Source organism: Panulirus ornatus, chromosome 32 (assembly GCF_036320965.1).
Source record: "Panulirus ornatus isolate Po-2019 chromosome 32, ASM3632096v1, whole genome shotgun sequence".
Lineage (NCBI taxonomy): Eukaryota > Metazoa > Arthropoda > Malacostraca > Decapoda > Palinuridae > Panulirus > Panulirus ornatus.
Genome location: NC_092255.1, coordinates 21,734,068 through 21,750,354, shown reverse-complemented (window position 1 = coordinate 21,750,354; position 16,287 = coordinate 21,734,068). Strand labels below are relative to the sequence as shown.

General features: G+C 42.5%; 1 protein-coding gene across 2 annotated transcripts in view; it reads left to right on the top strand.

The window, feature by feature from the left end:
• Nucleotides 1-16,287, top strand: part of LOC139759163 (uncharacterized) — a 350,907-nt gene that overhangs the window by 69,942 nt on the left and 264,678 nt on the right. For both annotated transcript variants that reach the window (XM_071681208.1, XM_071681207.1), the window contains one exon: nucleotides 12,644-12,686. The gene's annotated coding sequence lies outside the window, so the exon portion shown is untranslated. The remainder of the gene's footprint in view (nucleotides 1-12,643; nucleotides 12,687-16,287) is intronic.

The following is a 16,287-nucleotide window of genomic DNA, read 5'->3' as shown; positions in this document are numbered from 1 at the left end:
GTGGTGTGGATGTACTGATGGTGTGGGCATGTAGGTGGTGTGGATGTATTGATAGTGTAGGCATGTAGGTGGTGTGGATGTATTGATGGTGTTGATACGTTGGTAGGGGAGACATACAGGTGGTGGCTACGAGCGTGTGTGGGGCAGGCAGGGAAGCGCGTGTCTAGCATGCGGGTGGATGTGAGGGCAGTGGTGACGTGGGTGGCGGTGACAAATGGATGATCATGACTGTCATGACTTACTCCCATGAGGGTAGAAATGCCGCAGATGCTACACAGATTACAGGCTATTATCTTCAGGAGACGCTAGAAATAATTACATAATTATCTTAATACGTATACTCCAATTTACCGTAAGTAGATAAATGCTGTTTGTGATATGGAATTAGGGCTCGTTTGCGGACTAGAAAAATTCTTGAGGTTGTGATGGTAATAACAAGGCAACTATAACAGGATGTTGTGTTCATCTGTGTACCTTATATGTTTATTGATGAAATGTCTTAAGCTCCTGTATGCTGTCCACATTCATAGTTTCATCATTCACTTTGTTCCAATCACCCATTATTCTTATACTATACAAGAACTTCTTTACATCGTTTCCAATTTCTTTATCTTTTTTTAATTCAATTTCCTGTTATGGTCTGTGCTTGTTCTATCCTTAGATCTTTCAAAGAACTGTTCACTCCTTGCATCACAGAGATAACTGAAGAACTTCACATCATCATGCAGTCACTGGTTATATCTTTCTACAAAAGTTAAATTGTTCTCCCACAGTGAATTACGAGTACACAGAATACATCATACATAACATCACATTGATTAGGTGAAGATAGACATTAACAGATTACAGTCATGTAAAGCATAACTGTAAACTCAGAACATTATAAGGTAGTAACTTGACGAGACTATTACAAAAGGGAAATTTGTTAGGAATCAGATGCTTGAATTTGGTTAAGGTAAAGGAAATAATGCTTGAAAAATATTCATTGAATTTTCTTCCAGTAGTGAAAATGGGATGCTGTTTATACACTCATATATGTTACATCAAGTAGTGAATTTAAATACTTTATATCTTAGACTTGAATGTGAACGTGTTTTATATCATCTGGTAGAAGTATTAGGAAGTCCATGTATGTAATTCTCAAAATAACTTTTTTCTGCCAGTAACTCCATGTGTCTGAGTGCCAGTGATATATCTTCGTCTTGATCCACCTATATTCCTCAAGGAAGTCGTCCTGATAGAGGAGGTGGGGATATTTAGGTGTGTTTGAACGTTAGGTTTGACACAAGTATGTTTAGTTCCTCTTGTGTGGTGCGTCATGCGAGGGAGAATACCAGTGGGTGGAGGAATCTATGTAGGGCTTATGGCATACCCTCTACCCTGGGCCTCTGTTAGCTTTCCTTTCGTATTTCGAATGAGAATTATGCCATCAATATTGTGATGGTTATTCTAAAGGGATTAAAACTGAGTCGTAAGTTTTTTCCGGTTATTCTAAAGGGATTAAAACCGAGTCGTAAGTTTTTTCCATTGAGTTTTCTTAAGAGGTGTATGCTGTACTCTTCAACCTTCTTTCCTTCAGAGTTCTAACAGTATTACACTTAATGTCAACACCAAAATATTCGTACTGGTCACTGACTTCAAACTTTATTGCTTCTGATGATGAATTGAGTAAGGTTGATCCTTCTGCCATCTTTATTGAGGTTTTTTGCTTTATCGTCTGAAGTAGTAAGTTTACAGATAATACTCCTTTGATTAGATAGATCCAGCAAGGTTTAATTCCTCTGTCGCGTTTGCATTCCAATATATAAGACATCTGCTTATCATATAACACTTACATCAGCATGGACAGGCATGCTGATCATTGGTTTTTATATTGGTATATCAAAAAGTGTAGAACCAAGGACCCCACCTTGTAGAGTGCCTCATCGAAGGTCAATGAATCTAAATTTGTTGTGGTTAAACTCCACGGGAGTCGACACAATAACTTCACCTCAAGATCGACTGCACGGGAGATGGTTGCGTTCCCTCGCAAACGTCGGTACATCTAACTTTTTTTAAGGTTACTTCTGCCGATGTCTATCTGCAGTTGGGGTCGATGGATCTTAATTCTAAACATAGTGTTGGTGTAAGATTTCAGTAATCTTAACGTGATTCACGTATTCACAGTTTTTGAAATGAACTTATTAACTTCGTATATTTTTAACTTCATTTTTGATTAATAATGTACCAGATAAAAGAGGATTCTGGCAAGAGGATCCAAAGGACAGGGATAAGGACGAATCAAAACTCAGACTCAAAAGTTTTACAAACTGGAAAGGAAACGCTTCCTGAATGCATAACAGATGGCTATCACTTGACTCGTACCTGTGTCTCAGGAACTCTGTCGAACCATTACGTTTGAGTGAGATGCTCTTAAACAACAGTACGAACTGGGTATATAGTCAGACGTCGGACTAAGTGATCCTTGTGCTGAAGACAGTCGGGAAATGAAACGGTTCTGCTAACACACAGTGAGAATTTTGTGAAGGTAAATGACTGCACGTCTATTTAAGATGAGGTGGATCTACCACTCCTCTATTTTGCTTTCGGAGACCTGGAGAACCGTTGAACTTGATGTTTCTGATTTAGTTAAAGAACACAGAACATCCTCAGGAGATGAGTATAATGCTTGGGGGAAGGAGAGAAAAAAAGAGATTGACTTTTAGAGAGGGATGTTGTCGAGAACAGGTTTCTAAATCATAGAAGGACGCTATCGGTAACAGGTTTCCACGTCTTAGAAGGTGTACGATACTTAGAACAGGTTTTCCAGATTATAGAGAGAGAGAGAGAAAGAAAAAAACATTAGAGTTGGTAATCGCAGTGACGTGACACGGGCGGGCAGTCCTTATCTGATTCACGCTATAAAGAGACATGTATATTGATGGATGCTTCCGCTTGGACCTGTTCTATGACGCTGTGAGGATCATCATTATCCTGATGAATCGACAGGAAGGGTTTGTGACCCCCTCGTCTTCTCTCTCTCTCTCTCTCTCTCTCTCTCTCTCTCTCTCTCTCTCTCTCTCTCTCTCTCTCGTGCACGCGCGCGGAGAGAGAGAGAGAGAGAGAGAGAGAGAGAGAGAGAGAGAGAGAGAGAGAGAGAGAGAGAGAGATGGAGAGAGAGAGAGAGAGAGAGAGAGAGAGAGAGAGAGAGAGAGAGAGAGAGAGAGAGAGAGAGAGAAGGGGGGGGATCTGAAATCCGCGTCACTCTCCAGTAAAAATGTTTATATCAAGCAGTCTTGATGATTTCCATGTGTATTTTCGACCCATTCGTATTCTGTGATGTCCTTTGCATTTGTTGGTATTTACACTGTTCGATTTTTATGAACGCTGACGACTGTAAGGTTAAACCTAAGAGGACATGAGTGAGAATAATTACCCAGACATTGATAAGAGAAGCATTTCATACTTCTTTTAAAGGATATTTTCCTCGTCTCCCAATGGCTACGCGCCGGGGACGAGTTAAGCTAAACATTGATTTTCTACTTGACGACCAAGAGAGCTGGGTCGGTCGACTGTTTGGAGAGGCAAGGGCGAAGCAACCACACCACGGGAGGTGTAGGGAATAGCATGATGACTACAGGCACGAGCAAGCTTAGTATGGTGCATGAAGGAACTATGGCCGCAAAGACCTTAGAAGCAGGACTTGGTGTTCACCTCACTGATTAGGGATTCATACTGAAGACTTGTCTGAGCTCAGCACTTAGCGAGATGATGCGGCAGGGCTTCGCGTGGGAACGGACGCTGCTGAAGTATAGGCTAGAAAGCTGGGAGGAAGAAACTGGCGAAGAGGTGAGTGATTCAGCTGATTCCGTAGCTAGTGGCTTACACTGTGTTCACGAGTGTTGGTGTAGGAGGCTTGTGCACGCGAACGGTGATGTTGGTGGTGTGTGTACGTGCACGCATACCTTGATGTTGTTAGGATGTGCACACTGACGTTGATGTAAGTGGTATGTGCACTTGGGCGATGATCGTACAAAGGCCTTCTTTCACTGTGATCTCTTCTCATTACTATTCGTGTAGGGGGTAGAAGTTCAGACTCTCTCCCAAGTCATCGACATAGATCAAGGAGAATAGTGGTTCTAGAACAGAACCTTGAGGCACTCTGGTGGTGACTTCATTCCTTTTGGAGAAGGGTCCTCTAAAATGTGTCCTTTGTTCCCAACATCTTCATCAGCCTCTCATGCAGCAGTGTCAAATGCTTTCAGGCAGTCCGTATACAAACGGTCCACTCAGCCTTCTCTTTTGTGGAAAACAGAGCTCACTTTCTGATGGAAATCTAAAACATTCTCATTAGCCACATAATCCAGATTTACGTGATCCCTTTTTCCAGTCGATATGTCGTATGTGATGGTCTCATTATCCATGTTAATACGTGTGAAGATAAGACCAAGTAACGACGTGTAACAGCCTAGCCTTCCGATCCTAATTTGCTGGTATTAGTAATGTTCTCATAAACACTTAAAAACTTTTGTATTCACGACTTGCCACAAGTTGCGATGCTTGAATTTATATTCTTTACAGTAGGTATCGCTTCTTCCTGCCTTGTTACATTTCCCTCCGAAGCAGATGAAGGTATGAATAACTTTATACTAATTCATGTTAAGGGAACTGGCTAATTACCTGTTGGTACAGACTGATTAAATGAGCTGAGCTATGCAATGTGTGTAGTAAGGAGGGTGTACGGTAGTGAACAGTAGGGAAGGTGTGTGGTGATGAGCGGTGAGTAGGGTGTGTGTGGTGATGATCGGTGAGGAGGGTGTGTGTGGTGATGATCGGTGAGGAGGGTGTGCGTGGTGATGAGCGGTGAGGAGGGTGTGCGTGGTGATGAGCGGTGAGGAGGGTGAGTGTGGTGATGAGCGGTGAGGAGGGTGTGTGTGGTGATGAGCGGTGAGGAGGGTGTGTGTGGCGGCGAGCGGTTAGAAGAGTGTGTGTGGTGGCGAGCGGTGTGTGAGAGAGGATGTGTGATGGTGAGCGGTAGGAAGGATGTGTGGTGCAGATTGGGGCAAGGTTTAATAAGGTCAGTTAGGGAATGGAAGCCCTTGGCCTGTCATCACCGCTCTGATGATCTCTTGGCCACAAAAATGTTGGGTCATTAGGACGCCGCAAAGCCATCCATGATGTGGGTAATGACGTGTGGCCGCTGGCAAGGACCCACACACACCCTCGCTCCCTCCTTGCTGATATATATATATATATTTTTTTCATTCTATTCTATTTTATTTTTGCCACCAGAGCGGCGAATCTATCGCGCGCTCCAACCCATCCTGTTGACGGCGGCGCAGTAGAGGATACGCAGGGTACAAGTGGTCTAAGGTCTTGGCCCGCTATGACTGAATTACATTTTCAAGTTATGTAGTGAGAAATTTGTTAGCCAGGATCGGCCAGCATTGGATGAATAATTCAGCAACTTACCTAGCGAGCGAACTGCTTACAAACGTTGGACAACACCAAATGGATCATGTATCAAGATGTGTATACCAAGTGAGGGGGAAGGGAGGTTGTCGGGGAAGGCTGACATGTGGCTGCTGACGAAGTCCTGCCCGCCGCGCCTGCTGCATGCAGCGCCGAGGATGGGACTCAGGAGGGGATGTGTGAGAGAGAGAGAGAGAGAGAGAGGAAGTGTATCGAACCAAACAAAATAAGAAGAGAAGAAAGAGGATTTTAGGAAAAGCAGACTGAAGGAAACTTGTTAAAAGTATAGGGAAGTGAGTAGGAGGAGTACTTAGCAATAGTACATACTGAGATATTGTCAAATGTGCAGGGCTAGCACGTGCTACTTACCGTAGGAATGTCTACGAGTTACGAAAGACGAGTTGTGTGATTTAACTGCTGTCCGACCTGTTGTTTAAATCATGTATACTGGATTTAGAATACTTCCACTGCCTGACCGTGACGCATTCAAGGGCCGCCTAAGGTCGAGCGGACAAGTTCGAATCCTGGTTGCGGTAGTCGGTCCACAGCCTACCCAGCTGTTCATCCACCCTTAGGGTGCAGTCGATAAACTGGGTACCTGGCTCAGACAGGGGTATATATATATATATATATATATATATATATATATATATATATATATATATATATATATATATATATATATATATATATTTTTTTTTTTTTTTTTTTTTTTTTTTTTTTATACTTTGTCGCTGTCTCCCGCGTTTGCGAGGTAGCGCAAGGAAACAGACGAAAGAAATGGCCCAACCCCCCCCCATACACATGTACATACACACGTCCACACACGCAAATATACATACGTACACAGCTTTCCATGGTTTACCCCAGACGCTTCACATGCCTTGATTCAATCCACTGACAGCACGTCAACCCCTGTATACCACATGACTCCAATTCACTCTATTCCTTGCCCTCCTTTCACCCTCCTGCATGTTCAGGCCCCGATCACACAAAATCTTTTTCACTCCATCTTTCCACCTCCAATTTGGTCTCCCTCTTCTCCTCGTTCCCTCCACCTCCGACACATATATCCTCTTGGTCAATCTCTCCTCACTCATTCTCTCCATGTGCCCAAACCATTTCAAAACACCCTCTTCTGCTCTCTCAACCACGCTCTTTTTATTTCCACACAACTCTCTTACTGACAGATACGTGTATCGAAACCAAACAAAATTGAGCATAAAAAGAGGATTTAGAAAGCAGTACTGAAGGACATTGTTATAAGCTCATAGAATGAGTTGGAGAATATATATATATATATATATATATATATATATATATATATATATATATATATATATATATATATATATATATATATAGCGTCAATGAGATGGCTTTCATAAGGGTTTCAGTTCCTGTGGCGTCTCAGGTAACATTTAAAAAAAAGGGTTGGGCCAGACAAGGACTTGCGTCCGAGCTGAGAGACCTTTATCACACAAAAACCCTAAAGTCGAAATTAATAACCAACAAAGATTTGAGTTAAATTGGTACATTCTCATTATGTGTTTTTAAGCCTCAGTTTAGACAGTATATGAACACCAGTCAGTTTTGACCACTCCAGTAATATTGACGAAAGACAGCCTCATCTAACATAGATTAAGTTAGTAGAGTTACGTAAGGTATCGTATACCATGGTATTGTTGGTACTAGAATTCCTCCAGCGTCATCGGTCGTGGTATTTACGGTAAGTACCATAGTGTGGTAGCCCCAGGGGGCGGTGGCGTCTCCCATCTTCACACAGCTAGTATTCCCGGTACCCGTAGTAGCTGAGGCGGTCGTGTCATGGTGTCTGTTGCATCCGATTCTCCCGTCGTGTGATCACTACTGTGTTGGCGGGCGGAGGAGACCACCACCACTCCTCCTGCACGCAGCGCCGGGGCCCCGGCATCCTGCCGCAGGTGGGGACTGAAGATCGACCAGTGATGACGCACGCATACCGTCAGCTCTGTAGGGAGGAAACACACTGGACGTCTTGGTAATGATCCGTCACAGTACAGATGGTGATCTACGAGTCGATTTTAATTTGTAGTTTGTATCGGCAGAGCAGAGGTTGGTGACGGAATAGGTGGTGTTCAGGGGACAAGATAATGCTAGACTGGTATGTCACAGGACGTGGAATGGGTCCACGTAACTACCGCCCTCACACACAACACCACATCTCCTACGAAACGGTGATTTACCGTACAGATGATTTCTGCGGGGCGCACTCCATTGCAAATTTGAATATATATATATATATATATATATATATATATATATATATATATATATATATATATATATATATATATATATATATATATATATAATTATTCTGAGTTCACGGGGAAAATGAAACACGATAAGTTCCCAAGTGCACTTTCGTGTAATAATCACATCATCAGGGGAGACAAACGAGAGAGATATAAGTCAGTTGATATATATTGTGCTTCTTTATGTCTGTGTACCATTTTCAAGGCTGAACTGTAGCATCGAGGAGCATCGGATTTTGAGTGTAGTTACTTCATGATCTGGATAAGGATTCAAGACACCGAGTGTTGGCTTTGAAGGACATTTTCAGGCCATTGACCCATTCAAAATAGGCAACCTGAAATTATAATCAAGGGACCTCAAAAACAGTATCCAAAGGTACCATACCTTGTTCTACCGCACAGATGTTAGAAGCCCCAAGTTTAACCTACCACACGCTGGTCAAGAAGGCCATTTTGAAGCCATTAAAGGCCACCTCATCCTCACAAACCCAGGCACTTAGTTCACTGCACTGGCTTGATGTAGGCGACCAAGCTGCCTCAAATGACAATACCTCAGGACCAGTGACGACATGAGTGCCCAAGCCTAGCCTTAAAGGCTAACGAAAGCTACATTTCAAGGTTCAGATTCACTACAGCTTCCTGTAACACTGAGAAGCCCCAGATTACAGGTGGAGGTACTTCAGAAACCTGAGCAAGTTTTTATGCAGCTGCACGTTAGCCTTAAAAGCCGTTTTGAGGCCACCAAAGGCCACCCCGTCTTTAAAAGACTACACTTCCTTTACTGCTCTCACTAGCGACAGGCGACCCAACAGCCTCGTGTTACAATGAAGGTACCTCAGAATTAAAGGCTGAATCTAAGGGTACCAGAGCCTGATCCTGAAGGCCACCTCACAAGCTTCAGAGTTACCACAGCTTCATGGTACTGAACTCAAGATTGAACACAGTTTTCAGTTTTTCAGCACCTGGTTATGAAAACCATTTGGAAACCAAAGAAAAAAGAAAATGGGGCCATTTTGAGAAGCTTTTTCATAATTCCACTTTTCACGTGCAGCTCCGGGTGACCCTACTAATATATATATATATATATATATATATATATATATATATATATATATATATATATATATATATATATATATATATATATATATACAATTCAGCGATATCTGATTAAAATGTAAGTCCACCTCTAGGGCTGAAGTCAAACCACTTTCTTCTGCTTTCAGGAGACTTTACACACATATATAACATATATAACCAATATACAACATACAGATAAGCTTTCCTCAAATACTTTTTGTTTCATTTCCAAGATCAGTGACGTAGAAAATGGTGTGGGATGATGGTCGTTTCGGAGTCCTTCACATGATAATTGTTGAGGTAACTTTTCGTCTCCAATATTTAAATTCAAATCATTTTGCCGACCGGTAGGAGGTCACTCATAAGGGTTGTAATTACAACTTTCTCCCTGCTAACATGACACTTACCGCCTGATCTGGTGGACTGCTGTACGTAGCACTCTTCTTAGTGAGATCAAATGTAAGAATGTGTGTTAAGGTTAGGAAGTATATGTGGGGCTAGAGAGGTGTGTTTAGAGTTGGTAAATGTGTGGGTAGAATTGGGAGGTGTGTTTAGAGGAATATATTTAGAGTCGTAGGAAAGTGTGTTTGAGACTGGTATTGCACTGTTGACAGGAAGGTTCATGGATCATTGAGAGAATATATTTGGAGGTGGATAAATGATTTGGAGTTGGAGGTAGCACTTGGAGGAGGGGACTGTCTTTGGTGCTAGGGTGCAGTGTGAGTGGATTAGATTAAAATGGATAGAAAGACACAGTTGATTGGTGGCCAGATGTATTTTGAGCGGGAAGGAGACTGGGTGTGGATGGAAAGGGAGGATATGTGGACAGTAGCAGGGTTTAAGGTTTATGTTAATCATTGGCTGAGTGGAAAGGATACCATTTGCTTTAAGTGGTTTGTCACAGCTAACTCATGAGGGGTTGGACACTGACTGTAGTAGGAAATACAGTGCAAAATGACTACAAGTAATAGACTGTATACTGACTTTAAGCAGTGGTGGTGTATGGTGACTTTAAAGTAGTGGTAGAATGTAGTGACTGTAAGAAGTGGTACAGTGTGAGATGATTGTTAAGTAGAGGCACACTGTTAAGTGATGTAGATAGTGGTCTGTTGTGAGGTTTGTTGCTAATCATAGTCAGAGAATGATTGGGTTGGTGGTGAAGTATGATTGATGGGTGATGTAGTGTTGATGAGGTGGTGATGTAGTGTCAGTAGGGAGGTGGTGATGAGGGCAAAGTGTAGGGGAAAGGCGTATATCGTAAGTGAAGTTTGGGTTTGAATCGTAACGTATTTAGGGGAGGGGTTGTAGTGTGTTGTTTGGGGGTAGGGTGGGACCGTGGGGAGTTGTAGCTTAAGTAGGATGGTGGACTTATACTTTCGGGAAAGTGGGTTGTAGGTGACTTACAATGAAGTGAAGATTATGACGCTGGTAAGGACAACCAGGAGCAGTTCAAGTTATCCCTTTGGTTTTGTGTCACGTTCATAATTGGTCAGTGGTAGTTGATTCATTTGACGTTTAGTTGCAATGACGTGACTTATTTATTTTTTCTTTTTTTCTAAGCCTTGTAGGGTTGAGGTCACGACCAGCTGTGACCTCATAGCGAAGGGTTTTGTGTCACGACCAGCTGTTACCTCATAGAGAAGGGTTTTGTGTCACGACCAGCTGTGACCTCATAGCGAAGGGTTTTGTGTCACGACCAGCTGTGACCTCATAGCGAAGGGTTGAGGTCACGACCAGCTGTGACCTCATAGAGAAGGGTTTTGTGTCACGACCAGCTGTGACCTCATAGCGAAGGGTTGAGGTCACGACCAGCTGTGACCTCATAGAGAAGGGTTTTGTGTCACACACACACAGGCGATGATCAGAAGATCTCCATTCTCATTACAGACCCACAGTTCCCAGAAATGAAGACCCGATGCCGTCAAGGTATATTACGATATGACGGTCACTGATTCACAATCTGTTTAGTTGTTTAATGTGATTGGTAAATGATTGCTGGTATTCATGTCATGTCGTAATTAACCTCATTAGCACGGCGGTATGGCCTTTCGGGTATCATGGCTTGGCCTTTGACCTGATCCTTAAAGGGGGGGTCGTCATTATGTGCTACACTATATCATTTCTGGCTCGACCCATATCATGCACACATGCACCTCACCATCGCCATGTGTGCAAGATAAATGCCTCACCACCACCATCATGTTGCCGCACCACATACACTTCACCATCATCCTTCGTTACACACCACATGTGCTGCAGCACCTGCAGGTCACCATCGCCTCTGTGGTATGTGCCACATACGCTGCATCATGACCATGTGCTCTACACACACACACACACACACACACACACACACACACATGAGCTCTCACATCCGGGACGTCATGGCTGGGTGTAGCTGGGAGCCCGTCATCATCATCTGGTCCATTGTTGAGGCCAGAGACGGGTCATCTCCACGTGTTATTGGCAAAGTCTCCCACCTGCACGCACTCCTCTCCCTCCCTCCCTCCCACTCTCATATCTAGGTCACTCTCATTTCCTCATGAATTCTATAACACACAAAAGATACAGGTTAGGAAGTCTTACACGGAAGATTTTGTTTCTTTCTTAGGGAGTTGAGGGAGAGTTTGCCTCGCGTACCTTGATGTTTTGAATGTTTTGGTGAGGCTTGTTATGTCCTTGATTTCTACTCTTCTACCCAATGGTTTTTTTTCCCGCCATCTGTAAACTCATTTCCAGTTTTTTCCCATCATACGTAAACTCATTTCCAGTTTTTTCCGTCATATGTAAAGTCATTTCCAGTTTTCTTTCCAAACAGTGCACTGCTACAATTCATGGAAAGACCTTTTCCTCCTTTTCCAGTTAGTTCATGTGTACCTCAGGGTTACTTTCTGTCTCCTACCTCTTCTGTCTCTAGTCATATGATCATTCCCACCAGTAGCCCTGTTGGCTCTGTGATGATAATGATTCATTTCCACATTCCAACATTATATATATATATATATATATATATATATATATATATATATATATATATATATATATATATATATATATAACAACATTTCTCACTTTCTCGTTTTATCCCCTGAATTTGGTTTCTGCCACAAAAAGCGGTCAGTTTACTGTGCACTCCTGCCCATCCTGCTGGCGGTGGCGCAAAAGTGGACACAGAGTTCATAAACTGGTCGAGGAGTGGGGCACTGTGATTCCCAGACCAGTGTTGTTTCCACACTCTCCTTGAGTATGTCGAGCATGAGAACGTCAGGACCATACGCTTTATCTATCCTTATCTGTCGTGAGTCCACTTGTGTGACGTCTTGACAGTCTCGATGCTGTCCCCCGGGTCTTTCCTACGACATCCTGGAAGGGCGATGAAGGGACACTGAAAACGTCAGGTGTGAATGAAGATTCTGCTGTCACCTGACATACCAAGTGAATGTGTCAAGTGTATGAGGACAGCTTTGGGTTAGTTTGGGAGTTTATGTTTCGTTTTGATTCACTGAGTTGGGTTGAGGAGGTGTGAGTGAAGAGAGAGGTTCTGTGTACATGGATAGACCCATGGAATTGAGTAAGAGACAGATGAACAGGTAGAAGTTAGCGTTCAACTCTTCACCTATGACTGTGTGTTTCAACAACTCTCCTTTTTGTGTCGTTCGCTACAGTTTCTAACTTTTTGAAACGAAAGTTTACACCTGATGAATTTACAGAACACGCTATAGGATTTTCGTTTTCATTATTCACAAGTTTTTTTGTAATTCATTTGCTCTTTCATAATTCACTGTAGTCAATCATCATTGTTTTGTACATTTCAGATACTACGTGGATGGTGTGGGGTCTCTGTATACCTTCTCTGTGGTAAGTCTCTGCTCTATTTGGCTCACTGACTCTTGATGGACCATCTCTTTCTTCTGTGTCCCCATGTTTCTACAACCTATCCGTGGCGACCTCACTACAGAGTTCACATATCGTCTTGCATTGTTGACCTCGGTGTGGAAATGTATGTCCCAATTTGTGTTCTTATAGATGGTCATTTATGTATAGTTTACATCATCTTATATCATCTAGGCGTTTGGAGTCTTCCCTTATTGGTTATTTGCTCGATAATCACGTACAGTAACTCAAGCATTGCCTGGTCACTCTTCCCAAAGAGAGTTACCAGAGGTCAGTCTGATAATTCGAGGTCGTTTGCATGGGGAAATAACATCCAGTTCTGACTGGATCTGAGTTTTAGGGTATTTCACGACATTGATCAGAAAGCTCTGCCAAACACATTCAGGGAATTGTTGCCCGTTTCACGTCCTTTAAATGGACCCAGACGTGTTCTGTTGATATCCTTCATTTGAAGTCCACCTTTATAAAGGCATTTCTTCATCCCGACTTAGCTTGTTTTCGTTGTCTCCTTCATCACTGTAATTGTACCTGCTAAGTCATTCTTTAACCCAATTCAAAAACTTTAAGGAGCAATTCTTAAACCCCCAGAATAATTTGGGAGACTTTTTTTTTTTTTTTTTTTTTGTAACTGGAAGTTTTCTCATCATATTCTGCCTTGAGGAGAGTCACATCTCAACAACTCTGTGTATCGCTAATTTCCGCGCTCTGGTCTGTGATTTCGACTCTTGGACGCTTTGACTTCTTCAGCAGTTGCGTATATACCAGTTTCCTTCCTGCCCTCCCATTGGTTGATAATCTTGGCTCCTTGATTTCATGGGTCTTTGAAAGTATTCGTATTATTTTGTATTTCTCCCCGTTTTATCGTATAATTCTTTCTATCTTATTCTTTATTCCGTTTTCCTAATTCATTTCAGTTCGAGTGTCGTGTGATCGAACATCTCAGTGACGAAGTTTTTTTATGGTGGGTCTGTGGCAGCAGCTTCCTCTCTGTGCCCTGCAGCGTTACTTGGCTGTCATGACTGGGTCACCATAACTGCTCGCGCATGATCCTCCAGTGCTCCTGTGCATGGTGTGACGTGTGCTCTCAGTCTCCCAGTGTCCTCTCGTCATGCAAAAAAAGTTTACCTCTCGAAGCGTTTCACATTCGTGATCGTGGGGTCGACGAAGAGTTAGTTTCGTCTTGTGATCTGTTATTTGTCGTATACTCCGGCTTCGTAATTACCTCCCAGCAGTCGTCGCTTCTGCTCCTACGGAAGGAGAGAGAGAGAGAGAGAGAGAGAGAGAGAGAGAGAGAGAGAGAGAGAGAGAGAGAGAGAGAGAGAGAGAGAGAGAGTGTGTACTAGATATAAAGAAAAGAAAAAAATCGCTTCACCAGAATCCTCTGTCATTAGTGACACGTTTAAACTTTCAGTGCGGTAACAGCCGTGATTAAATACATTTCCATAATCATTAGCGTGGATCAGAACCCCTCCTCCCCTCTCATCAAAGGGTACATACCAGTACACAAAATAAAAATGACAGTAACAGTATTAGAAGAGAAAACGAACTCAACTGCCGGGAGCAGCAGCAGCCACCGCTTGCGGCACCAAAGAAAACGTGACTGGCTGACCGTTGGGGCAACGGCTGACGGGAAGACCCGCCTGACGAAGCCGACGTTCCTCTTCCTTGAATTCTATCGCTTTTATCATAATACCTACTAATTTTGAAGAGCTGCCAATCATGTAGATATTGTTAGTAAAAGTGAGGGATTAGGAGGGCAAATACTGATGCGTTTGGTAGCTGTAGCAGAATTGTATTTTGATGTATGATATGAAATGTCGAGGGTAATGTGTTAGAATTATTATTATTTATTGTCTCACCGCCGTGTTAAAACGCTGCAGAACACTGGAACTTAATTTTGTTGAACTTAGGTAAATATAGTCACTTCGATCTGAAGTATGATTAGCGGACAGGTGTGTTTTTAAGAAGAAAAGGTTGTGACGCATTCAGAAATCACTGCAATGAAAACATTCAATATAAAGGCATATCTGGTTGAGTCTAAATGTACCGAAATGTGTGTGTGGGGCTTATTCAGTGTGTCTTCTGTATTTAGAGTTGAGGATGCAAGCAAAATGATGCATGATCAGGAAGAAAATAACAGTGGTAGTTGTGCCATTTAGCAATAACTTACACCCACGGACCTTCGTGGTGGAGTGGTTAGCGTTACTAATCGTGAATGAACGCGGGCCCGCTTGTGTTCGAACCCTGAGTGCGGTATTCGACACACACACAACACAGGTATTCACCTTCCCTTGGAAGTGGTCAAAAAATGGGTGCCTGGATTAGGCTGGGTAGTGTACGTATATACACACACATAGGAGTAAAAACGTGGTGCATTTATACAAAGTTAAGAGACGGGGCAATACAAGTGTAGAACACTTTCTCCGGAACACTCAAATAATTATCACACATCAAGAAATATTTTCCACAAATGTAGGACTTCCTTCCCCTATTGTGTGTGGGTATATATATATATATATATATATATATATATATATATATATATATATATATATATATATATATACATATATATATATATATATATATATATATATATATATATATATATATATATATATATATATATATATATATATATATAATCTTTCACTTGTCTTGATACCTTATTTAATGAACATTAGAAATTCTACCTCCCACAAGCAGGTGTTGTATAGGTGGCGTATCTTTGGCGGTCTCATTCACCCCAGTATGGAGTGCACTTAGCATCACTGGGTGGCTCTTCCTTCACCTCCCCTTTGCCAGATTTAAAGCATAATTCTTCCTAATCGATTCTCCTGCAGCTGCCTCACTTAACCCCTTCCGTCCGCCGTGATGTTGCTGCTCTCTCTCTCTCTCTCTCTCTCTCTCTCTCTCTCTCTCTCTCTCTCTCTCTCTCTCTCTCTCTCTCTCTCTCTCTCTCTCTCTTCTACCACTGCTTTCGCGAACTATTTACGTATGTGTTCCAGACCTGGACCTGCTGCGAACGTCTGGCTGCTGCTTCCTATAGTTTCTGCACTGAGATCAGCCACACGAGGATTGGTCCTTTTGACACTTCTATCTTTCCTCGTTCAGCAAAGTTGTGGAATTCTCTTCCGTAGTTTGTATTTCCTTCTCGGCATTTTTTTAATGGATCGGGTCTACAAACGCCACATGAACCTCATATCAGTCATTGGTGTACCATTTGCAACACTCATTATCGTACCTTACACCTTAGGTGACCATGACTGGGGTTTGCTTTTGCCCATGTCATTTCGGCTACTATGACACTGGGGTATAGCGGGACCTGGGACTTGAGTTTGTTGCTGTTTGCCGATGACACAGCTCTGGTGGCAGATTCGAGAGAAAAGCAGCTGAAGCTGATGTCTGATTTTCGAAGAGTGTGTGAAGGCTGATAGTATATGGTTGATGTAGATAGAAGCAGTGTTATAAAGTTTAGCAGGATAGAGAGACAGGCTGGTTGGAGTGTGAGTTTGAATGGGGGGAACATGGAGGAAGTGGAGTGTTTTAGATACCTGGGAAGAAA